The following is a 27,843-nucleotide window of genomic DNA, read 5'->3' on the forward strand; positions in this document are numbered from 1 at the left end:
CAAAGGGTTTATGTTGGTCTTGTAACTTTCGCGTTTTATATTCCAGTTTCAAAATACATGTGTAACTTCATTAAACAACATTCGTAAGGATTTTTGTAATAAAATACAGCAACCGTCGGTTTGATGTGGTCAATGTGGTTGACATGAGCAACATTACTCAACCGATACCTGCCAATTAGAATCTTCGACCACATCTCAATTTCCAATCATGTCTTCAAAGGGCTGTCTTCCCAGAATTATCCCATAACATTGGTGAAACTCATCTTCATTTCAATGTTACTGAAACATTCACAATGTAGCACTGGCTGATGCATGGAGAGCCGGCGTTGACACGTGCTTCTTCTCACTACCTTGTTCTTCGGGGGGTATAATTGGAAGATGCAGAACAAAGTGCAGATTCCTACGGACGACGACGACGACGAGCAGAATGAAGATGATCTGCTTGCTTACCACTCCAAAGCCTGGTTAGGTTAGTGCACATACACACTCGCACACATACGGAGCAATTCTGCTTTATCCGGATGTAAGTAAGTGCAGTGGCAGCTGTTGCAGTTGCATATCGGTGCAATGAACCTATAAAATGCAACATCCAACAGCAGTAAAGAGCTCGTTCTCCGTCCGGTCGTGTTATTTGTTCTTGCCAACCCGACTAGCGGATTGTATCAAAACTGACAATTATCTCTCGTTGATAAAATTTAGATTAGAATGTGTTACAATCAGGCATTGCACAATTCGCTCGCATTTGATTTCGAAGCACGATCAAAGTAAGCTAAGAGAAAATTCTCATCTGTTTCGGTCCATGATCGGCAATGTTTTGCAAGTTGTAACAAGCTTGATAAATAACTGCAGCGAATGAGATTCCCAAAGAGAGAGCGATGATTAGACCCGTTTTCCTCGCTTATTTACCACCATTGGGGGAAGGTATTTAATTTTACTGACATGATAAACAATTCCCGAACATCCTTTACCAATAGGTTTGGAGTTTGTTTAGATGGGTTTTATCATGCACTGTTATCTCCCCGATAAATCAGAGCTGTAGCAGACAATGATAAACAGACTCTCATGATGTGTTGCGGATAATGATTGTTACAAAGAGCGATAAGTGAGAGACATTCTCAATGATCGATTTGCTGTAGTGCAAAATTTTAGTTTTTTAACAACATCCTGTATATAATTTATAATAATCGTTGTTACAAAAAATCACAGTAATTCAAAAACACAATGAGTTATAATTCTGGTAGCTTCATCTAGTCGGGAAGGAAGGTAGAAGAAAGACACGAGACGAGTCGGAATGTAACTGTACCTCCACAATACACGTTCTTCGGTGTGTAATGAATCCGTCGCATACATTATTCATCGGATTAGGAGAGAGAGAAGTTGGTACTCGAAGAGCAGCAGGGTAATTAAAACTATTCACAGAATAGGTGCCATTAAGAAGGTGTGCCTCTCAGGAACGCCATTCTCCGTTGCCATTGTAGCAAGGTTTGAAGCTCTCGATCATACCGTACATAGCATTCTTATCGCATGTAGGGAATGCCCTGCCCTGGTCAGTTCAGTGCCCTGCCGACTCAATTAGCTCCACAAGCACAAAAACCAGGTTAATTACATTAACCTCCTTCGCCGCCGCCTTCTTCTTCTTCTCTGCGTCTCCTTCGCGGTCTGGATGGATGATATGGCCAGAATAGGACCCAAGGAAGGATGCCAGATAAACACTAAACAAAAAAACAGAGGCACTAGACCGTCGTCAGCTCATAAAACTAATGGCGCTCAGCGTCGTCGTAACTATACCCATATCCATTGTGCCTGCCCTGCCATGGAGCTAAATTAGATGTGACCTCTGCTGACGAACAACTACATTTAGCGAATTGATGACTCCACTATGCACTGTGGGCCAGATATCAAAATTTCGCGATAAAAGTTTAAAAACTTAACAACTACCGAAAAGCTAAACATTACATATAATTTGCAATTGGATTAGATGGACAAATTGATGTGATGATTTGCGAAAAAGTTACACATCTTCTCAGTGAGAATCGAACTCACGACTCCCTGATCTCTAGTTAGGGCGCGTTACCCCTACGCCATGAGCGGACTCATGAACGCAGCGGTCTCAGCGCATTAGATTTGTAATGTTTAAAAAAAATTATAACTTTTGAACCGCTTAACCGATTTCCAATCTTTTTGTATGGAATGAAATTTCAACTATTCAGACAAAATTAAAAAATCTGATAAAAAAATATGTTTAAACGTGAAAAAATATTAAAATTCCTAGTTTTTTTTAGGAATTTTCATATTTTTAATGTGATTTTTTTTTTTCAAAGTTTTCTATTTTTTTCTATTTGGTTGAGCTGTTCAAAAGTTATGATTTTTTTTAAACATTACAAATCTAATGCGCTGAGATCTACAGTGTGTGCCGATGAAAAATGACTGATTTTTTATTTACAAAAAAATATATCTCAAAAACTAAGAAACATAAATCGCTAAAAATTTGACAGTTTACGTAAAATTTTCTGAACTTTTAAGAAAAAATGAGAGCAGCAATAGCCCCTTTGGTCCCGAGGCCTTCAAAACATGAAAAAACGGAAACTATTGAGTTTTTTCATGTAAAAAACACAATTTTTGTGAAATTTTATATTTTTAGCGTTAGCGTAGTTACGGTATACTTCGTAGATTGGATACTAGCAACATTCATGTTTTTTATGTTGATAATCTCATCTAGATTGCTTTCAGGAGCAGGGCTAGGGAGTGAACCTTGTTCCAATCCTTAACAAGAATACCAAAACCATGAATATCGCTATTCCCGGCCACGCCCATCTTTACCGTAACTTGGGAAGGGAGAGGAAATGTTGATGTAGCACTTACTTAATGAGAGGCCACCGACTCAGCGACGCCCTCATAAGTGCTACGGAGTTGGGGGTTGGGAAAGGTATTTGGTCAGGATTCGCCTGAAAAACTGGCGATAGACACAGAGCATTTGATGTTTAATTGTTTTAAATTTAATCTTTTGAATGCCGGCATGCAAAAGAAAGGAGCAATGCTTTATTTATAGTATGAACAACATTGTTTCCCGTGAAAAAAGGGAATGGTCGCGCGTTCGACGGAAGTGACATTCTGCTTAGATAAAGCAGAACCGATCCCTCCAAGGTCATCGGTTTAATGCTTACAAAAAAAAAGAAAAGAAAAATGTTGTCTGAACTACACGAAACGAGAGGCTGTCCACGACGCATAAACCGAGAAAAGAAAAAAAAATGCCACTACGCATGGCCAATTTTGCGACAAACGACTGATTGATCATTGAATCCGTCTCCCGTTCCCGTAAGGACAATCAACAGAATAAAATGATGAACATGACATGCTTTTTCGTAACCGTACAACGCAAAAAAAAGAACACGATTGATCGCGATTCCGGCTCTCGTCCTCCCGTAAGAGCAAGCAACATAATCGAATGACATTGCAAACCACTGAAGTTTCTCAACCGTCCAGCTGAAACGCGTTTAAATCGGATAAAAATGAATTTCGACCATTTAAAAGCATTCCGTAATCGAAAAACACGAAAGAACGATCTGCGGAACTTTTCCCATGGTAAAACGGAACAAACTCACCAAATTGCCTGCAACATCTGCAAAATTGTTTTCGCAGATGCGGAATCCCGTCATCCGAATCACATGGGCCGGAACTCATCGTTGGTTACAACACATCAACTATTTCACACGTTTTTCATTTTTCACCACTAATCACTATCACTAAAATGAATATAAAAGCTAAATTTCTTTACTAGTTGATGGAACTATGAAATGAAAATTTTGACGGGAATGAAAAATTTTCGCGGCCGGTATGAAGCACGGCACACTACGATCCCCGAAAAAGAGAACCCTATCTGCATTTTTGTGAAATTTTATATTTTTTCCCGAAAAGTCAAAATCTTTAGTCTTCATTTCGTCCAAAAAGATAGAAAATCGGTCAAACGGTTCAAAAGTTATATTTTTTTTAAATAAATTTTTTGCAAAATCGCGATTTTTCTGGTCACCCTATTTCGGAAATGGTCACCTTAATCAAAAAATCCAAAAATACATGTATCCTTATTTCGGATAAGGAACAAAATAGCAAATTTGCACGGAATTCGGAGACCCACTAGATCGGTTTTTCATGGAATGGCTGAATAGTGACATAGGTGACTAAAATGATCAAAACAGTGACTTCAAAACTACAACTTATGGTCATTAAAATTACTAGAAATGAAAACACCAAATCCATAAAGTCTTAAAAATAAACTAGTGATAGAATTTTTGGCGAAATTCCTATTCATGAGGAACTTACTGGCCAAAACTAATTGAAGATTTTGAAGAACAGGTTCAAAAAGAATTAGTTGATGCATTTTTTTTAACAAATTTGTGGAATATTTCGAGGGTAAATTTTCGATTGTAGACAACATTGTGGCGGATTTCTTAAAAAATAGGGTTGAATTTCAGAATATTCTGAAAAAAATCCTGGCAGAATCCAAAATTCAAAAACAAGCAACTAAAGCTGAAATTGAGGCAGGACTTCTGAAAAATTAAACGCTTTCTGCCACATAAAAAGTAACTTCAGAACACAATTGATTTTTGACGAACTGAGCATGAGCATTGGCATTGATGACCGGCATTGGCATTGGCACTCCGTGATTGACCGTAATAATAAAAAAATTGCACAACGAACCAATAGATGGAGCTTGATATTATAAAGCCAATAACGGCACTTGCTACATCCTAATGGTCATCGGGAAAGGGAAGGAATGTTGTGGTGTCATCCATTGCTCCTAAAGACCGAGTGTACCTGTGAAACTTCATGGTTGTCACGAGAAGGAGTTTTTGATAGTGGTATGGATTTAGAAGCTACTCAATCTGGATTCACATTGGTAAGTGATGCGATTTGTGTAACCTCGTTTTAAAAAGTCATCTATAGTCTTCTTTTCTATTGTTCTAAATATTTTTCCCAGGTAAAATATGAATTAAAGTTCGCCGACACATGCACATATTTCACTCATTTGGAATAGAAGCATGGAACGAGCTCACCAATTGATCGACAGGGCAGATCCAAAACACTTTGATTTCGTCACCGTGTCTAACGAACTCGAGGCAAACATAATTAGATAAATATTGTGCATAAGTTAATTCAATGTGTACTTAAAATATTCATATTTCAACTAAACGTTTCTGTAAATGAATTATTGAAAACAATCGTATCACTCATTGTCGACTCGTAACCTCAAGTTTTACCTGTTCTACAACCTTGAAAATGACGAAATAGTGCATGCAAAGAAAACAGTAAATGATTGAAATCGTCCTTTTCAAAAGATTTGTCAGGGAATCGCCACTGATATCACCATTGATCATCAATTATTGTCCAGCAATGTTCAAGCATTCATGACAGAAACGTATTTTTGTATAGAAATAGTTAAGTAAAACAGTAGAAAGACAGTATCAAGGACGAATCAATGGAAAAATGTGTAACTCATATGTTGGAATTTCTTAAATGATTTCTAGCAAAATTAGTACTCGCTCATGAAGTCCCGACTTTTCAAAGTTTCTGACAAACTCTTTGTACTTTTAGGTTGTTATTGCTGTCTCTGGCTTACCTTCCGGAGGAGTTTTGATGAGGTTCTTTCAGAAGTGTTCAGAAAGTTCACTTGTAATTTATTTAGTAGGTCTTGTCAGATATTATTCCTAGTTTTCGACAAAATTTATTCATATATATCGACCAGAAAATTCAGCCCAAAGTCGCTTTCTAAGTTTCACCAGAATCGCCTCCTAAACTTTTCCCAGGATATTTTCTCCTCCGAAATATTCACCTGAATCCTTCCAGAAAGCTACCCAGGAATCTCTATCTTTCTTGACACTTTGATTTCCAAATCACACTATATTTTTAAAGACGCGGACACGTTAATGCTTCCAGTACACGGTTATGTCATTTGAAGGAAGCATCACACTAGACAACGGACTAGCATGCAACACCTAGTGGCACAGTCGAAAAACGTTCCAGACGAAAAGTTTCACGGATTGAAGCGGGAATCGAACCCACACTCCTTGGATCGATGCGGCTAAATTATTAGTAAAACTAATTGCACGGCCACGAAGCCTGTCCCTATAATAGCAAATAACTGTTTCTTGTTGTTTGATTCTGAAAAGCTGACCCAGCCTTTAATTTTATTATCGTCAGATCACAAAAATAGTGATTTTAGTGACCACTCTTCTGCAAAAAAAAAGTGTCTTCAATGACTTTTTTGATTCAAATAGTGACTTTTTAGTGACCAGGTCGAAAAAAGTGACTCAATATCTACCAGCCCTTTTAGCATTGAAATTGCGTTAAAACTTCCTGAACCAAACAAGAAGACTTTTAACAAGAATGTAACGAAATTTGTTATTTGTAACTAATTTTGACACGAATGTGATACAATTGTCTTGTAATCCGTTTGTGGAGCATGTTTCTTCGCAATGGCAGGGCTATTGACGGCTATTTTTTTTTAATAGGAACTTTAAAAACCTGAAAAAGAGACCAAAATGGAATCAAAAAAAAGACCAACAGGAGCCACAAAAACTAAAAGAAATCAAAATAAAATAGTAGATAAAAAGTTTATAATCATCAGATTACAAAAATAGTGACTTTAGTGATCATTTTACTGAAAAAAAAGTGGCTTTTGTGACTTTTTTAGTGACCAGGTCGAGAAAAGGTGACTCGCTACCAGCCCTGTTGGTATTGAAACTGATAGTGCTTCAATTGTGTTCTAATTTCCTGCACCAAACCAGCAAGCTTTTAACAGAAATGTAACGGAATTTGTTATTTGTGACAAATTTTCATAGGATTTGTTCTTCGCAATGGCTAGGCTATTAGCGGCTATTTTTTATGTGTACGAACTAACTGCCGTTCTACGCATATTTTTCCCGCGGTCGATTAAGGTTTGCATAGAACATGGGACAAGTAGGCGTAGAAGGGCAGTATAGAAACCTGAAAAAGAGAACCAAAAAAAATACTAACAAAAACCAAGACTTGGCATTACGCCCTCACTGAGACTAAGCCGGCTTCTCAACTTATTAACTGAGAGCTTTCTTTGCCAAAGTTGCCATTTCCGCATTTTTATATCGTGTCCCAGATACGATGATACTTTATGCCCAGGGAAGTCAAGGAAATTTACATTACGAAAAGATCGTGGATCGACCGGGAATCGAACCGAGACACCTTCAGTATGGCTTTGCTCTGTAGCAGCGGACGCTAACCACTCGGCTAAAGAATATTGTTTGAATTTAACCGCGAATTTTTGATTTCTGGCCCATAGTGCACAGAACTGGCGTCAACGGCGACAACGGTTTCCGCGTCTTTCCACCCGGTGCGGAAACGAATTTTCCCTCCGGAGATGACATCTGGTTGACACGGTATAACTGTGACGCGTCCGAAACTATGACGCGAATTGACTTGGACGAGACTCTCTCTCTCCATTCCTAGAGTGTTTGCGGAAAACCGGGTCATCTCCGGTTTTGAAGGTATTGCGCGACTGGCCACTCTTGTTATAGAGATGCAAAAGCACTATGGCAGCGCCGGTCATGTCTCGTAAAACAGAACGGTAATTGAAGTAAATGGACGGCGGATGATGGAAAGCGAAAACCGGGCAATTCGTAGGTTAGAGTTACTAAGTAACCGCACGGCCTGTAGGAATAGGTTAACTGCCGGTGGATTACGGTTTATTGCCGGCACACCGAGGGGGTAGCGTTAACGATTTGCCCTAAGTGGTGAAAATGTAAGTTATCTGAATAGTTTGGCTGTTGACCACTTAAGCTAATTAAGAGGTAGCTCCTAGCCGTTATTCATCACATCGTTATAATGGTCTCCTTCGTCTTCTTCTTCTTTCTGGCGTTATGTCCCTACTACGACAGATTATGCTGCTCAGCATAGTGTTCTATGAGCATTTCCATAGTTTTTAACTGAGAGCTTTCTTTGTCAGTTGACCATTTTTGCATTCGTATATCGACGGCAAGTACGAAGATACTCTATGCCCTGGGTACGTATTCGTCCATGCGATGTCGGTGAAAAAGTGCAAAGTGGATAATTGAACTGAAGTTATTTATCGCAATACAGTAGTTTTATTGCATGTATGAACCATAACAGCTTTCACAAATTTACACTTGGAAAATGAATCTTTAGTGTAGGTAGCGCTTTCAAGTTGGATACGACGAATAATAGCGCTTGCGACGAAGTAGATCAAAACTCTATCATCAAACCTGATCGAAAGGTGGAACCAACATTAAAATGAACACCTGAATGGCACCGATGATATAGGCATAGAAGGTCAGGATAACGGTGGTGACGGCGAAGTCTCTAAACAGCGGACGAAACACCACTAAATAAACTTGAAGAGCTGGAGATCTGTTTTCCAAGGATGTTTTTGATAACTGAAAACTTGTGACCATTTGGCCTAGCAAATGATAATCTGCTTGACATGCCCAAGTGTCTCTTCCAATATTACGAAAAATCTTTTATCCAATACTAACACAGATGTAGTCTTAAATCCAATAATATCTGCATTTTGCCCAGAATTGTTAGTTTCAAGATAATTTTGTTGTGGTTTATTGCAGAAATCCTAAGCTAAACATTTTTCACTATTTCGTTTGCTAATCACATCCTTGAGTGGCTTTGCGCAAACAACCCCACGTTCCCCCTTTACGTCGGTTTAAATTTTACGGAAACTGGAGCGTGAATATTAAATGTTATTACACTGAAAGCATGCACTCTTAAAAATAATGAAAATTACTCTGGACGTAATTCTGGTTATGACTGAATGACACATGATGTAAGTGATGGAAAGACACAAAAACGTGTCCTTGAAGATGTATTGAACAAAAAATGTAATTTTACATGTAAAAGGACACGAAAACGATGGAACTGTGATCGACATTTCTCGAATCAGACACTAACGTTTTTGAAATTGGACATAAATTTACGTCATTCGGCTCGCTTCTTTTATGTGCATCCCGAAAGACGTAAATCACATTATTTTTTGGTACTGTGTGCTGCTATATCCCCGCGCTAACGGCAGAATCTTTCGCGCTCACTCGGGAAAAGTGCTTCAGAAAGTAACTATCCTTTGCGTGCCCACACTCCCCGACCAACCCCCTCCGCCGACAAAGGATTTACCCATACGAAAGGATACACATGTCTACCAACAAAAGCCGGAAGGATATAGCGATGACGACGTTGTCGGCGACGTCGATGGATGAGAACGAGTCAGTGGTAGCACAAATCTGATTCTCCGCTTTTCCGCCAGTAGATTGCTGTTTGGTGATGTGATAATGGCAGCGTTGATAGTAGTCGTTCTACGCTGCTTTCCAAAACCTCCCACCCCTCCGATTGCCACGTTTTACAAGTAATTTTATTGCCTCTGACGGAGATCCGGTTCCGGATGGGATGTGAGAGAGTATGAGGACGAAAGCGACTGTTATCGCTCGGTTTGGCTCGAATGTGGGATAATCCCCAACGGCCACTTGTTTCAAACCGTATGGCTCCCGCTGTGCGCCAATTTCCTCCTTGCTAGCTTTTGATAATGAGAATCGGGGGTGTGAAAAATGGTTCCACTGGTACGGATTGGGCGTGCAAAATTTAAGAAATCTAACCTTAAGTCTTAATTTTATTCATTTAGTAGTATCATCTAAAGAATAGAAAGAAATGAAGAAAAAATATCCAAACTTTTTTGAAATTTACTACAGATGACACGCAGGCTTCGTCCCTTGGGAGAGACCTGCAAACAAGGATTTTTGACATCGCTGAGGTAACTCAGGTAAGTCAGATGTGAAAATATTGTATAATATTGGTCCCAAAATGCTGCCTTGGGGAACACCAGCTCTTACAGGAAGTCTTTCAGACCTGGAGTTCTGATAATTAACCTGAAGTGTACGATTTGACAGATAACTTTGAATTATTCTAACAATGTTTGTTGGAAAATTAAAGTTTTTTAATTTTACGATCAACCCTCCATGCCAAACACTGTCGCATGCTTTTTCTATGTCTAGAAGAGTAAGACCAGTAGAATAGCCTTCAGATTTGTTGGAACGGATCAAATTTGTTACACGTAAAAGTTGATGAGTAGTCGAATGTCCATGGCGGAATCCGAACAATTCATTAGCAAAAATTGAATTTTCATTGATGTACAGCATCATTCTGTTCAAAATGACCTTTTCAAAAAGTTTACTGATGGAGGGAAGCAAACTGATTGGACGATAGCTAGAACTTCTGCAGGATTTTTGTCTGGTTTTAAAATTGGAACAACCTTAGCATTTTCCCATTTGTCAGGAAAATATGCCAATTGAAAACATTTGTTAAATATGTCAACTAAGAATGATAAGCTACTTTCTGGAAGTTTCTTGATGAGGATGTAGAAAATTCCATCATCACCAGGAGCTTTCACATTTTTTAATTTTTTAATAATAGTCCTCACTTCTTCCAAGTCTCCCAGGAATTTTCGAAAACGTTCTCTTGATTGAGAATGTTTTCGAAGTCCTGAGTAACTTGATTTTCTATTGGACTAGTAAGTCCTGAATTAAAATTGTGCGCGCTTTCAAACTGCATACTGCATACTGGATTAAGATATAAACAAAATGTCCATTCGACCAAATGTACTTTCGACCAAATGTACTTTCGACTAAATGTCATTCGACCAAACGTCATTCGACCAAATGTCCTAAAGCCAACAGACATGGACTGACATGGACTGGAGCAGACATGGACTGTTTTGGCTCCACACCAAGTTTTCCACCCATTTCTGTCTGCTAAAAAATGAAATTTACAAACCTTGATGTTTTATTAGTTTTATCCTTAGTGTCTGAAAATGTCGAATCCAATGCTTAACCCTCTAATACCCAACCCCGCCTTTAGACGGGGTACACTTTGGAATTTTGTGTTTTTTTTCGTAGCTCGGAAATCAAAATTATTTTATTTTTGGCTTAAACCTTGACTCATAACACGCATGTAAGAAAAGTTTTTTTTATGAATTTTGAAGCTTTTTTGTATTTTTGAAAATTGTTTGAAAAATTGTATTCTTATATAACCTATAAATACCCGGGGTTTATTTAACGTGTAATATAAAAATCATACCTTTTATATTTTTCTACGATCGACCTATCACAAAAGAAGAGCCTGGTGGTATCCAAATAATATCAAACGTGTTTTTCCGTTAGTTACACGGAAAATAAAATACGCTCCGAAAAAAAATTGAAAATTTAATATTTTTAAAAGTACCGCAAAACTTTAAATTTTTATTATTGCTAAAAATCAACAACCAGAAAAGGCTTCTAGAAAAAATGAAAAAAACTAGGGATGTTCAAAAATAAAAATTATAAAATCAAAATCCAAAATTCAAAAATTTACGAATAAAAAAAAATTGCCCAGAACGTGTTAAGAACGATTTTAGATAAAGAAAAATAATATTTAAATCGAAAATAAAAATTTGGGTATTAGAAGGTTAAAATAACAGAAATCTACATATTTTGGAAGTGATCCATAACTGTGGTAAACAATCATCACCTGGTCCATATTATGGATCACTAGTTAGAAGTTCTAATATTCAGTATTTAGAATCAACAATCAAGAAAATTGTTTTCCAAAGATAAATTCATACTAAATCGAAGCGGACGAGCATGTTTTATGCTATAACATTTGAATTTTACCACCTGTGGGAGCTTATCAATGCTGACGGCACTTCTTACAGCAAACGACCATATAATGATAGCTGAGTGGTACCAACTGAACATTTGTCAAAAACACCGTTATTTAGCGGTTGAATGTTGTGCTTAACATTACAAATAGTAGAAGAAAAATAGTATAACATGGGAAAAATATGTTTTACGTCAACGTTTATGTTTTGAGCGAGTTATCCGATGTTGAACGCCAAAGTGATCCGTCACTGTGGGTGATCCGTAACTGTGTGGGCATGGTATATTTACTTACTATCGACATTACTTTTGTAATATTTGCTAGCACCCCCTCCCTAGGTCCCCTCCAGCAAATCCCAGCTACGCCAATAGTTATAGCTTCGTATCGCGAACCAAAATGTGTTTCGTAACATAGTATCGTAACGAACGAACAAAAGGTGAAAGCAGCGCTTTGATGAACACCTGAATAGTGCTGATGTTAGAGCTTTAGGGGACCTCCAGTCAAAAACGTGAGACAATTTTTATGTTTTTTGACCAGCTCCCAGATTTCTAAAATACTTATGGCGCCCAAGATATCTGAAACTCCTTTTTTCCATAACCCCTTACGCAATTGATGGACGATCCTTAACCCCTCTACCGGCAGCTTCATTTTTTACCGCAGGAAAAAAATTCAAATCGCGATAACTTTTTTGTTTCTCGGTATTTTTGCACCATTTTTTCACATGTTCTCAAAAAACTCTTCTAGTTTGAGGATCCGTGTCGGTATTGAGCATTGGTCATCTGGATCCAGAGACATTCCGAAATTCCTTGGGGAACCGACGCTTAATCATAACCCACGTATATATCTTAGGCTACAGATTTTTTAACGTATTCAGATGTTAACTCTTTGGAACAATACATTAATGAGAGTATGTTGTGAAAATATGAAGCAATTTGGAGCAGCCGTCTTTGAGTAATGAGCATTTATGTTGCTGGTACCAAGCTGACCAAATAAAGATCTTGAAAACTTCAAAAACCCTCATATCGTAATTTTCATATATCTCTTAGTATTCTAAACCAATTTGTATGATTTTTTCAGAGTAGCTCCTTATTACATAGCATTGTATAGCCCACATTTTACTTTTTCGATAAGTTGACGTAAAACAAAATGGCTGCCTAATACATTTTGTATGGAAAATGTCGGTCCCCCAAGGAACATTGGAATATCTTTAAAACCAGATCACCAATCACCAATATCGACACAGATCCTCAAACTAGAAGAATTTTTTGAGAACTTGTGAAAAAATGGTGCAAAAATAACGAGAAATAAAACAGTTATCGCGATTTGAATTTTTTTCTTGCGTTAAAAAAAGAAGCTGCCGGTAGAGGGGTTAAGTACTATTCATGAACTACCAATACATTCCGAGCAAGATTTGAATGATGGTCTACTTATGTACTGATACTGATATCTGATAACTTGACAGACATGCTCATGCGCGAAATGTTTGAGTTAATTACATATGAGATTTTAGATATATGAGACCAGTCCAACAAATACTAAGAAAATGTCCAGGGCTGACTCAAGACATTCACGTTTCATTGTGATTTGAAAACCAACAAATTTAGCTACAACGATAATATAAACAACATTGTTACTAGAAAGGTTTAGAGTTCTATATGGACATCTCCAGGAGTTAGTTAACACTATTAGCGTATTACGGTAGACGTCGATTGGATACTATGATTGATCATTAGACTGATGCAAATTTTAAAATTTTTGCTCCCCTATGCTTAAACGGTGTCAATTATGATAAAAATCATTCTCCCAAAATTTGAAGTGATTTGGAAAAAATTTGTTTGTGCACAAGCCATTTGAAGTTTGTATGAAAATTACTATGAAATAGGCAAAGCTTTTGTGTTCAGTCCTCTAACTGCTCGAAATAGTAATCTATGAAAAAGTGAGCAAACTCTTCTCATGTTAAATCTTTCCAGCTACCACTTTGCCGAAGACCATATTTTGATGAGACGTAAGGATAATTTGTTATTATTGATAACAAAGTCTAAATCATGCTGAGATGATCATTCAATTACTTTCAGAGCAACACTGCATTTTTGCTGTAGGTAGGACATAGTAGCCTAGATTACTTTGATCTATTCTACCCGCCAGGAGCACCACTGTTGCCTGCCGGGCAGTTGGATCAGCATGCAAAATGCATACCCAGTTTATGATTATAAATAGCAATTTATCCTGACGTTCAATCAAAATGTGGTTTCGGCAAAGTTGAAGCTTAAAGGATTTCACATGAGAAGATTGTGTTCGCTTTTGCATAAAACATTATGACGAAGAGATAGAGGGCTGAACACAAAAGGATGGCGTTCTCCATAGTAATTTCCATATCAACTTCAAATGGCCTGTGCACAGTCAAATTTCTTCCGATTCATTTCAAACTTTCGGAGCATGCTTTTTACCATAATATAAGTCGTTTAAGCATAGGGGAGCCAATATTTCAAAATTTGCATCACTCTATTGAACATTTATGTTTCGTTTGACAATCGAATACAGATTGGTTTATTATGAAATCTTCAAGGAATCCTTCAGCAATTCGTCCGGGAGTTCCAGCAAAAAGTCCCCCGAGGACTTTTCTAGATCAACCTTCGGGTATTTCTTCAAGAAGCCCTCTGGGAACATTTCTGCAGGAGAAATTCTTCGAGAAAGTCCTCCGGAGAGGTACCAGTCCATGACGTCTAGGATTGCTCCTGAGGGACCTCCGTGAAAACTTTTCTAGTAAGTTCTCCGGGGTAAATCCTTCAAGAAGTCGCCTTGATAGATTCCTTGAGGAAGTCATCCGGGGTCGCAGTTACTACCTCGTTATTGCGAGAACAGCTGCATCTACACAAGAAACCAAAAGACTCTGCTCGGGATCAATAGCATCCTTAATGTGTGAGTACTGGTGCTCTCATTATCATAGCAAACAATACCGGCGCCGGCTGCGTCCGAATGCAGGTCAATTTGGGGATGGGAAGGAAATGTTGACTTGTTTCTTGCTCTATGGAAGCCGAGGAGTCCTCTGCACTTCCTTCCTTGTGGAAGTTTGAATATAGAAAAGGGTTGTTTGGTCTTATTAGGAGTTTCTTCCTAGTAGATTCTTCCAGCAAGGGAAGATTGCATCAGGAAATTCTCCAGGGAGATTAATTAAGGATGTTCTCGAAGGATTCTTCCAGAAAATGCGTATTTGCGTAGAGAACGATCAAATATAATCCACTAAGTGGTATCTAACCAATTAAATGTACAGTATCATACGCCATACAGTTACATACACCTCCTCACCTCTTCACTCTCAATCGAAATCTCTCCCTGGAGAAGCAGAGATTAATTAGTTGATCAAACTATTCTGTACACTACCATTTCCCCGACCATTTCCGGGAAAATTGCATCTTCACGACGCATCAGCATCAGCCGTCTCTGTTGTTCTGGCTGTTTCGAACGGCATCACCGTAATCGCGTTATGACAAGTTTTTCCCAAGCAGAAAACGAGTTTTCATCGAAGCAATTAATGTGATCATTAAACTTTTCGTTGATGGGATGGGAGGGTCTGAGTTTGATGCTGCTGCGAGTGGGCGTCGGGTGGTTCCGTATATAAGTGACATCTTGGCCTGTGCCACGCGCAAAGTTATTAATTAAAACACTTTATTGGAAGCTTAATTTAGTTTCCAGACAGCGGTGTCACTCTTTGGCAGTTGCTTCGTCGGTGGTTCTCCAAAGGGGGGAGTCTATCGGAACGCGATTGAATTATCCGGATGGATGGATCAAACGGCGAAAAGGCGCTATTTATCGCAGCTGTGGGCGCGATGTCGCGCCCTACCGCCTGTCATTCTGATTCCCCACTTTTTGCTGAGTTTTTACTTGGAGCATTCGCCTGGTAGGATTGGCTCTCGATGACGGTGGATGGTGGTTTTTCATGCTAGATTAGATTGACAACTGCGGGATGGGGCAATCAATTTGCGACTCGTAAAATGACGATAGTGGGATACAAAGATTTCGAAATTTTGCGAAGTTGTGATGCGGGATTGAATAAAGGGCATGGAAATGACGGACAGTGCTGGGTGAGATCTTTAAGATCAACAGGGCTGGTAGCGAGTCACTGTTTCGGAGCCAGTCTCAATAAAGTCTTTTTTTATGCTTCCAAACCAATTCCGGATACTTTCGTTTTCTCAATTTTATTTCGAATATTTATCGATGTTTTCCTCATGCAAATGGAATGATGCTCATTGATTGCAATAAAAACAGGAATCTGCACTGACTCATCACCTAATCTATTATTTCCCGCCCCTGATACGAAGCCGGCAAATGACTTTCACAGGTGGAATTTAATTTTTCAATTTTATGGATCGTTATTTTATGAAAAGCGATTCCATTATCGTCAACCCTTGGTCTCGTCGTTTCCGATGTCGGTGACGCCGGTTGTTGGTATTCGATGTTGGCGGCTAATGGTGGCAAAGGTGGGAAGTTGCTACGACGAAACGATTTAATTATATTGGGATGCCGGCGCTACACAGCAATATGACCATTTGTGGGAACATTCTTCTCGGTAATTACTTTTCTTTTGAGTCGAGAGCGGGCGAAAGATTTCGAATGACCGATTGTTTTTCGCCCCTCCTGGTGGAATAGGTCATGGTTCGCCGATTGCCCGGTCTGGATTGTCGACACTCCTGGAAGTTATAGAAGAACTGAAATTAATCTTGCCCATCGTCTGGGTGCTGCACAGGTAGTTTCGGGTGATCGGTGGGTAAGGTGTAATTAAAGTTCTTCGATGCTATAAGTTGACCAAGAAAGCTGTTTGGAGGAGGGTCGAACCGTCGGTCCGTTCTAATTGGGTGGTTTCCTTCGGGAAAGTTTGTCAAACGGACGAGCTCCGACTTCGAATGTCGGTCCAAAGAGGAGCAAGTTTTTTGCTTTAATTAGATCAATCGGTTCCCGGGGAAATCTGCGGTTTATTCGGGATGGGAGACAACGTTCTAAATTGGGAGGTGCTAGAAGGGGTCACTAATGAACTAATTTCGTGGGAGAAAAGGGGAATCCTAAATTACGCTTGGCTTCGAGGGATTGAGAAAAAGAATCCACGAAGCGTTACATGAAATTAGCTTGAAGGGTACGAGTGCAATCATTTCGATGCTCTAGACAAATTTTCCGAACACCAAATCGAACCAGCCTGTAGACCAGGCTCTTCGATTCAAGTGAAGAAGCAAAGAGTGCCGTCTATCGAGGTCAGTTATTCTGAATTTGGGGATTAAGGCAGGAGAAGATCTTGATTCCATTAGGGGAACCCAAGTTTCCTTCCAAATCTCAAAGAAAGGAGACTGTCGCGTTTTGTCGGAAACTCTTAAAGATCGCGAACTTCTTCTCAAACGTCTTGAACGGAGGAAGCAAATTTTTTTAAATCATGATGAGAAAACTGAACGTTTGTTCAAAGTGACTATAAGTCACCTGAAGAGTTAAAAAATGGAATAAATGATTTAATTGGATTTTTTTAAGTCCACGTAATCATTATGGAAAGAGAATTCAATCTGGCATTCTTCGGAAATGGTTTTCTCAAGAATATTATTTAGTTCACTTTTTTCCGGTGTACAAATATTTGCTTTGTTTATATCTCAGTCCAGCGATGAGATACAAAATTGGTGTCTTCGACAAAGTTGATCAATGATGGCGCTAGTGGTCAAATATTGTATTTGCTTGCATCTCAGTTCTGTTACGAGATACAAAATTGGTGTTGAAGACTAAGATCCGGATTTCAAATAAAACACTTCGAATAATGGTTGGCAACGTGTTTATAAACCGATCGTATTCGTACTTTTTCTACAACTGACCTAAGCTACCGATGGAGAGATGAGCCTACGTTCAACTCTACACTGACTTCTACACTCTTGACCATACACTCTCAATTTAAACAACGCAAAATATGATTTCGCTCCACTGGCAAGTTTACAGCTCGGCCATCCTGCACACATCATTCATCTGAAAGAGATTATTCGTATTCATCCTCTAAATATTCAACATCTTCATATTCAACATCTGTATCCTCTTCTTCCAAATATTCCACATCCTGATACTCTTCTTCGTTCATCAAACTTCTTTTCTTATCATCTTCTAGATATTCCACACCTTGATGCTGTTCGTCGTTTAATACATTTCCTTCATTTTCTTTGCCCTTAGCTTTCTGATATAGTCGCATGTTTAACGGATCAAACACCCCCTCAAATCTGGTACGAGTCACTTGGAAATTGTCCAAATCACCTACAATATATCGGTTTTTATCGAGAACCTTTTTCACCATGTAAGGTCCTCGGAATTTTTTTTTCAACTTGCTCCGCTCTCCCGGTACGTTGACTCTTCTCAGCATCACCAAATCTCCTGCAGAATAGCTTGTGTTTCTTCGGCAGTGCTTATCATACATCCGCTTATTGTATTCCTGCTGACGCTGGTTTTGCTTTGAAGCCACCTCCCGAATTTTTTGAAGTTCTCGCATATCGGCTTCCTCGTTAAGTTCCAAAAGATACTGTGTCAGGTCATAATCAATTCGCCTACGCTGCTCTACTCCGAATAGCAATATGGCAGGGGTGGTCGCGGTTGCCCGATTGACAGTATTGTTGAGCAAGTACTCTGCATCGGTGATGACCGAATCCCAGCTATTTCCTGTCTCTTCTACGAGTTTGCTGAGCAGTGGCATCATCGTTCGATTATATCTCTCAATCTGTCCGTTAGCCCTAGGACATGCGGTCGCTACCTTTATATGACGAATGCCATGATCCTCCGTAAATTTATTGAACGCGAGTGAAGTAAACGCAGTTCCCCTATCTGATATCAAAACCTTAGGTGTCGAATAAGCGTGAAAATAGTTCCGAAGAGATTTCATCACCTCTGTCGTTTTTGTTGTCTTTGTAGGGTAGAGCTTAATGAATTTCGTGCAGGCATCTACTACAGCTAGTATGTACTCATTTTTTCCTTTTCCTCTCTCCAATGGACCGAGATGATCAATATGCAGAACTTCAAAAGGTGCTTTTGGTTTCTCTACATTGAACAGTACTCCGTCGTAGCGTTTGTTCCGTGGATTGTAAGCAATGCATGTAATACAAGACTTCGTATGAGCTTGTACCTGTTCTCGCATTCGGGGAAACCAATAAGTCCTCTTGATCAGGTTACAAACTTTATCTACACCAAAGTGTCCCATTTCGTTGTGGAACTTATTGATTACTGAAGGTACCATTTGCTCTGGTATATATAGCAAGGATTTGTTTTCAATTCTCTTATACAGAACCTCATCTCGAACCTCATAATCCTTCATAGAACCCAGGTTCACAGCCTGTTTCAAACTAGTTACCCCTGAATCTTGCAACTGAGCTACATAAAGAGCATTCTCGAAAACCGAAGATTCAATTCGGTTCTCCTCTTCGATGAGATGCACATTCACTCGTGACAGAGCGTCTGCATGCTGCATTTTTGATCCGGACCGATGACAGATTTCAAAATCAAATTGTTCGAGGTACATGGCCCAACGAGCGATTTTAGGATTAATATCCCTTTTTTCCAACGTTTGTTTCAGTGAGTTGCAGTCAGTCACAATTTTAAAGTGCAAACCAAATAAGTAAACACGAAATCTTTGAAGACTATATACTATCGCCAAGGTCTCTAACTCGAAACTGTGTAGTTTCGACTCCGTTGGCGACGTTTTCTTGCTGAAATACATAACCGGATGCATTAATCCATCGTCCGTCTGCCGTTGTAGCAGTACACCACCGTATCCCGCCGAAGAAGCATCTGTATGCAGCTCCGTCTCCGCAGTAGGTGAATAGATTCGAAGAACTGGTTTAGAAATAAGTGCTTGCTTCAACTTTTCCACCGACTTGAGGTGATCTGACGTCAATACAAATTCTCGATCTTCTTTCAGTAAGTCATACAAAGGAGCTGCCAGAATATTAAACCCACTTATAAACTTTCTGAAGTAATTAACGAGTCCGAGAAACCTTTGAAGACTTTTTCGATCAATGGGGACCGGGAAATCACGGATGGATTGAATGTGCCTATCGCTTGGTTGGATACAGTTGAACCTCACGTCGTACCCAAGGTATTCCGTATGGGTTTTCAGGAAACGACACTTGGAAAACTGAAGCTCTAAATGGTTGTCTGAAAGAACTTCCAAAACCTCACTTAACGTTTGAAGATGTTCTTCAGCACTTTCCGAAGCAATCATCATGTCATCTATGAACACCACTATTCTCCCGTCCTGAATAAAAGGTTCGAGCACCTTTGATAAATACTTTACGAAAATTGCTGGAGAATTTGCGTACCCAAATGGCAGACGGTTAAATTCGTATTGCCCACTGTTAGTGACAAAAGAAGTGTACTGTTTACTTTCCTCGGTTAGTTCAACATGGTAGAATCCATTTTTTAGATCCAGCGTTGAAAAGTATCGCTTCCCTTGAAGTTTCAAAATTTGATCTTCGATTATAGGCATGGGAAAGCGATTCCTCTCAACTATTCTGTTCAATGGTTTGTAATTCACACACATACGATAACTATTGTTCTTCTTCTTCGTTAAGACCACCCGAGAAGTATACGGCGAATCACTTTCGCGTATGACACCCTGTTCCAACAGATCCACGATAATTTTATCGAGCTCGTTCTTTTCAAATACACTTAGCCTTTGAGGTGTTGCCGAGAAGATTTTGTTTTCCTTTAGTCGTATTTCCGCTCGGTACTTCACTGAAGGAGTTTCCGGGCGCTGTCGATCGAAATAGCTCACTTTCAAAATATCTTCGAGCTTACGTCGGAAAGAATACGTTTCACTGTTATCACCCACATCCAAATCCAAATAATCTTCTTCCAAATTATACGAAAAATGCATATCCTCAAACATGGACCACTCAGAAAGCTTCGACAAATTATCAGATGATTCGGGAATATCGCTCATTTGAAATCGTATAAACTGAATCTCATTATCTTTGAGGAAACTTCTACCTAATATCAACCCTACCTGCATTGTGTCTTCTGAGACGACCAAAAACCGAACATTATATTTGATGTGGTCGATATAAACAAAGGTTTTCCACTCACCAACAACATTTACCTGGCATATCCTGGCAGGATCGCCAAGAACCGAATTGAATCTTCGGTTTTCAAGAATGCTCTTTATGTAGCTCAGTTGCAAGATTCAGGGGTAACTAGTTTGAAACAGGCTGTGAACCTGGGTTCTATGAAGGATTATGAGGTTCGAGATGAGGTTCTGTATAAGAGAATTGGAAACAAATCCTTGATACTATTTATACCGACTATCTCTTCTCTAGTATTTCTGATTGGAATAGTAGGGGGTAACAAACTATATTTTATGAGACTAGCATAACTACCTGAGTCCACGAGGGCCAAGGCTCGAATGCGGTCCTCGGCGACATCCAATTCTACCATCGCTTGTGAAGATTCGTCCACCGATACTGCATTTCTCTGATCACTCGGGAATACCGCGTTCGTTGCGCTTCATCCAGTCGCATTCGTACCCAGCTGAAATGGTTGCTTCTGCTTAGGATGATACGCCGCTGCCGAACACTTGTCAGTCGCGTGTCCAACCTTCAAACACCGACCGCATCGTTCCTTACGTGGAGGCTTCGGACAATCGATTGATTTGTGACCAGACTCACGACAGTTAAAGCAGGTTAAAGAGCTTGCTGATTCAGATGCGTTGAAAGCAACGGTTTTCTCGAATCGTGTTGACATTTGAGGAATCATGTTCAAATTCGATGCAACCCACTTGATATGACGTAACAATTCCAACGTCGACTTGTATTGCACTGACAATAAACTTGCAAACACTTTATCATAGCGGAGTCCTTTGATGATATACTTCAGAGTCGCTGAAGTGCTGAAGTCACCCTTTTGTGCCAGAGCGTCAACACGATATACATACGATTCGTATGACTCGTTCTTCTCAAGCTTGACAGCTTCCAGTTGCCGATGGATGTCTGCTTCGTCAAAGGTTTCCGGAAATGCCAAGATCAGCTGATCCTTGAACTGCGGCCAGTTGAAAATTTGCTCCTCTTGCCTTCTGTACCAATTAGTCGCTGCGCCGCTCAGACGAGTTGAAGCATACAGCAAACACACTTGTTCCGTCCAACCGTACAGAACACGAAAATGATCGATTCGACGTAACCATTTTACCACCCCGTCACCTTCAGAATATTCCGGAATTAATTTGCCAACGTCGTGTGGGTGAAGAGCAAAGCTGTGCGTTTGTGTTGGTAATTGCGCTTGTGTGTCTCCTTTGCTGCCGTCGGTCTGGTCGTCGTCCATCCCATCGCTTGCAACATCGTAGAACAGCTCGTCTTCCAACTGCTCACGCTTCGTTTTCGCCGCCATTTTCCTCGTCACTGGCATCGTGAAAAAAGATCCTTCGTCGCACCTCAAAACTTTCGGAGTAACGTTTCCGATCTTCCGCTATACACTGCCGGTACATCCGGTGGTATCCCACTTCTGAATCTGAAGACTAAGATCCGGATTTCAAATAAAACACTTCGAATAATGGTTGACAACGTGTTTATAAACCGATCGTATTCGTACTTTTTCTACAACAGACCTAAGCTACCGATGGAGAGATGAGCCTACGTTCAACTCTACACTGACTTCTACACTCTTGACCATACACTCTCAATTTAAACAACGCAAAATATGATTTCGCTCCACTGGCAAGTTTACAGTGTCTTCGACAATGTTGAACAACTAAATGATTCTTAGTCATATAAAACATTATAACACTCACAAGATGGCGCTAGTGGGCAAAGATTTTAGTTGCTAATATAATCAGTCAAGTGATTGAATACAAAGTTTGTGTCTTGGACAATGTTGAACAACTAAATGAATCCTATTCGCCTAAAACCTTATTAGTTCGGAAAACACTCACAAGGTGGCACTAGTGGTCAAATAGTTTTTTTTTATATCTCAGCCCAGCGATGAGATTCGAAATTGGTGTCTTCGACAGAAGTGTTCATCTAAATAGAATCTATTCGCCCTGAAGCATAGTAGTTTGGAAAACTCTCCCAAGGTGGCGCTAGTAGGCATGGTATTTGTTTATATCCTAATCCAGTGATTGGATACAAAGCTAGTGTCTTTGACAAAGTTGAAGAACTAAATGAAACCTATTCGCCTGGAAACTTGTTACTTCGAAAATCACCTAAATGGCACTACTGGGCACACATTTTATTCGCTTATATATCAGTCCACTGATTAAATCCAAAGAAAGCTATTCGCCTAAAACCTTCTTAGTTCGGAAGACTTGGCGCGTTCAGTGATGAAAAATCTGGTATCTTCGAAAACGATTATCAACTAAAGGAGATATTTTCGCAAAAAAAAACTTATTAGCTGGGAATTGCTTTTATGAGCGAAACATCAAGGAAACAACCAATAATAATCCACTTTTATACGTAGAATAAGAGGACGAGTTTTGATGGGCATAGCTTTTAGGAAACGATTTTTACGGAGTCCATCGGATGTTTCGCTTGTATGATATTTTTTCTACTCATGGTGAATTATCGTTATGATTGTTACTTCCAGCTAAATCACATTGCTTGGGCAAACATGTGGGTTTGATATCGGAGTTGATGACTTCCATCGATAATAAGTTGATTATTAATTAAATCGAAAGTAGTCAAACAAAATAACTGTGTTTATCCCATGTATCGCGTGAGGTGAGACGAATCGCCTAGGATGATGAAAGTTCACTTGCTCCTATTTGAGATCAGATCGCCGCGATTCATTCTACTCGCAGAATAAACCTGAATGAGAAAAATGACATCAAGTAAAGTCAAAAATGTCGATCTGGATGATCAACTTTGAATCCCAAAATATCGCTCGTCGCTTATTAAAAGCTTGAAGTTTATTCAATAAATACCAGTAAACCATTGCAGATTTTTTGCACTCTATCATGTTGTTCTTGCATCTGCAACCTCCAGTAATAGCTCCTACCATACATGCTTACCGCTCTTTCAATCTAAATCACTGTGTATTAATGTCAAAATATCACTCTGTAAAATAATCTGAAAAATTCGACTAAATGTCCTCTGGACCAAATATCATATGCTCCTTGAACGGATCTATGACATTTGGTCGAAAGACATTTGGTCGAATGACATTTAGTCGAATGACGTTTGGTCGAAAGTACATTTGGTCGAACGGACATTTCGTCGAATGGACATTTGGTCGAAAAGGTTTAGTTGCGACAGAAAGCAAATTATATTTGGTCGAACCAACATTTTGTGGAAAGAATAGGGCTTGAGTCTAAATAGTATGTAGCATTTTGTCGCTAATGCATGAGTGATTGAATAATTGAAAAATTATCAGCCATTTTACAAACAATCTATATGCGATTAGCAAAACATTGATAACCAATTAGATGGACGCTCTTCCAAGGTATCAATCTACCTCTTGTGGTTTTTTTATGTTTCATGCTGCTTTTTCGTTCAGGCATGTTCTGAGATTCGAGATAAGCTGATCTTAAATGGGAACAAGCCAACTTTTTTCACCTTAGTCAACTCGTCTTCTCTTACCCGATACATAGCATTAGCACAGTTTTCATTTTTAGTAATCCAAACTTCTACTGCAAACAACTATTATTCACCCGAAGTCATCAACACTGTCAGCAAGGCCATATATTTGCTTGAGGATTATTATTAAGCTGAAAATCACAATAAGCCAATTGGCTATAAGAAGAGTTCTGATTTCCGCATTCAAAATTATTACCCACAACCGTGAGCTGCAAGACCTGGAATTCAAAGAAAGATCCCGAGCACTCTCTCCGACTGCTTCCATCAGATGAGCTTATCTCCATTACGAAGAACGATGATAATTCAAAAGAATAATAAGAAAACATTATGTTCACATCGTTGAGTAATAACATAACTTGTTGAGCAGCATTTCAAAGAATGATGATATTTTAAAAGAATAATAAATTCACTAGAGCTAAATATTTCAGTCAATGTACAAAAAAAAAACAACTAAAAATACATTTGAATAATCATTGCAATCCTAGATTTTGGCATAACTTCAAATTAGAAATAAAAAGGTGTATTGAATTTAAAAATAAGACTACATAAAATATCCCATTATTTATTCAACAACAGTTAATGATTCAGATTATTCAAAGCAATACGTTATCTCATCAACGTTTCAAAACTTAGGAAACAATAATCACTTTTACCAAATAATTCCGTTCAACTAATCATCATTCGGGGATGAACCAGCCTCGGGCTGAATTTTCCCATAGTAAAGAGCCAATTAATTAATTTATTAATCATCATTCGATCAAAATAAATTTTCCAAAGCCATTCGACCAAATGTCCATTCGACGAAATGTCCTTTCGACCAAATGTACTTTCGACCAAATGTCATTCGACCAAACGTCATTCGACCAAATGTCATTCGACGAAATGTCCTAAAGCCTCCTTGAACTAATTAAATTCTTCTCGACCAAATGTCCGTTCGACGAAATGTCCATTCGACCAAACGTACTTTCGACTAAATGTCATTCGACCAAACGTCATTCGACGAAATGTCATAGATTCACACAGTATCCCAAAAATAATGGCATTTTGCCCTTGTTTCCAGCTCTAACACTGCTTTTTTTTTTTGCAGTAATATGTGACACATTGCTAACTTTCGCCAAATCATGCTATACAGATGCATTGAGTTGAAAATCTCTTGATTTTGCGCACTGATCCGTAATATGTCACAATTTGATCCATAATATGAAAATTGATCCATAATATGGTTTTCAGAAACCGATACAATTTTTAATTTTTATGCAACTCTATGTAAATATTACACTCAAAACAGTTTACTAACCGAAGTTCCAACTTGTAACGATTCAATTCGTGTTTTTAAATTATAATTTAACGTTTTCCTTGCCGTTTTATTGAATTTTATAGGTTGAACTCCACCCTATGTGATCCATAACTGTGGGGTCATGGTACAAAAGTAATGTCGATAGCAATAATCAAGATTTTCACAAATTTCGTATTTTCAACAGATTTGTATTGATTTTATTTATATGTTATTTTGTTTCATTTCGCAGCACATCAGTGATATTTGTAAATTTCAATTTTCACTACAGGAAAGATTCATTCTTTTTGTAATCCAGTCAAAAATCCTTCGAGAATGCTAGAAAAAAAACTCGAAAGGAATATCCTTTGTGATTCGACCACAAACATTTCAGGTATTCAAACATGTTCTTTGAAGAGATTCGTCTGGAATTCATACGAGGATATCTTCATGAATTATTTTGATTGTTCTCTTCGAAAACTCATTTACCAGTTTTTACTGAGTTCGTCCTGGGATTCCCACGGAAAATCATTCTCAGACTTTATGATCTCACCAGAAAATTTCCCGAAGAATCCAATTGCTTAAAAATCACTTCAATAATTCCGTCAGAGAATACATTAGAAATTCTTTCAATGACTTCTCCTGGAAAGTCCTCTACGTAATTACTACACATAAATTCCAATTGTATGTTTGAAGAATCCTTCATTAAAATTCCAAAAAAATATCTAGGAGTCTCACCAAAAATGTCTTCCAGATCACTAAACAAGGATTCAATCCACGAATTCTTCTAAACCCTATCAACGAAAAAAAATTTTTTTTTTCCAAGAATGCCCAACTAAGAAATGTTTGAAGAACTCTTACATTCCTATGAAGTTCCTAGCGGAATACATTCAACTGCTCTTTCACTGTCCCGGGATTTGTTAGAATTATATTAATGTTTCCCTAAGATTCTTCCGAAAAATTTACTAAAGATTCATCTAAGTATTTTCCATAGATTTTTTTTTGTTTATTTTTTACGTTTGGGAATTTTCTAAAGAAATTTTTCATCAGGGTTGCAGTTTCATCAAGTTTTCCTTCAGACTCTAGAATTAACTTAATTTTTTTCGAAAGATAATCTCAGGATTCTTCCTTAAATAACATTTAAAAATGTATCCACTCTCCATTTTTTGGTTCTGAAAGTATTTGTAACTAAAATCTCAGATAATATTTTGTATGAACTGAACAGTATCATGAAACTTTTTTTTATTGATGTAGAACCCTACCTAGAAATTCCAAACAAACTTTTTTGAAGGGTCTATAATCGATATTTTTGTAGTACTGTAGAATTTTAACGCCAAAATATTGCCGGTATTTTTGAGAAAAATCCGGAAGATATCTTCTTCTTGTTGGCATCAACGTCCCCTCTGGGACAGAGCCGGCTACTCAGCGTAGTGTTCTAAGAGCACTTTCACAGTTATTAACTGAGAGCTTTCTTTGCCTAAGCTGCCATTTTCGCATTCCTATATCGTGTGGCAGGTACGATGGTACTGTATGCCCAGGGAAGTCAAGGAAATTTCCATTACGAAAATATCCTGGACCGACCGGGATTCGAACCCACCAGCATGGCTTTGCTTTGTAGCTGCGGACTCTAACCACTCCACAGTGCTTCCAAGGGCCTAAATTCGTGATCGAAAATGTTTTGCACCAGAAAAGTTGGTTTTAGAGGTATGGTGTCTTCAGAGAAGTTGTTCGGGATGTTGAAGCCCTTCTTAAGAAAGAATTATTTTTGTGATGAATCCACCTAGCAGTGAGATAGATTTTCACTTTTTTGCAAAAGTGGAGATACAGCAATGGTGTCTTCGGCAAAGTTGTAGATAATTTCACTACATGAAAATTTTCTGAAGACACTTTTGCTCTATCTATTGAATTTTAAAAGATACGGGTCATTTTTTGTGAACGACCCCTTAAAACTAGTTTTTTCGTTATATCTCTTTCTGGGTATTTTTGAGATTTTTCACATGTTCTACAAAGTTGTTTTAATTGATAAAATATGCATTTCTTCAGAAGACACAAAAAATGTATCTTTTATATTTTCGGAGTTACATGATATTTTATGTTGAAAAATGGACTATTTCACCTTCCTCTAACATTTACAGGGGCAAATTGGGGCAACATATTTTGCTTGCATATAAAAGATTAACTTAATAGCTATCAAATCCATGGTAACTGACACGTGGCACTGCTTTCCTTGACTACAAAATATGTTCCGTAAAATGTTGAAAAATTAAAAGTATGCAGCTTTTAATACCGTGTATTTTTTAAATACGCCATCTTTCATGGGTCTGGGTCATTTGGTAT

General features: G+C 38.6%; 2 protein-coding genes across 14 annotated transcripts in view; one reads left to right on the top strand and one right to left on the bottom strand.

Moving 5' to 3' along the window:
* LOC5566555 (cation-independent mannose-6-phosphate receptor) overlaps window positions 1-27,843 on the bottom strand; it is a 552,122-nt gene that overhangs the window by 416,020 nt on the left and 108,259 nt on the right. The gene's annotated exons all lie outside the window — the stretch shown is intronic.
* The window catches only part of LOC5564186 (protein toll), a 212,489-nt gene that overhangs the window by 157,875 nt on the left and 26,771 nt on the right, over window positions 1-27,843 (top strand). The window lies entirely within an intron of this gene.

Source organism: Aedes aegypti, chromosome 1 (assembly GCF_002204515.2).
Source record: "Aedes aegypti strain LVP_AGWG chromosome 1, AaegL5.0 Primary Assembly, whole genome shotgun sequence".
NCBI classification, from domain to species: Eukaryota; Metazoa; Arthropoda; class Insecta; order Diptera; family Culicidae; genus Aedes; species Aedes aegypti.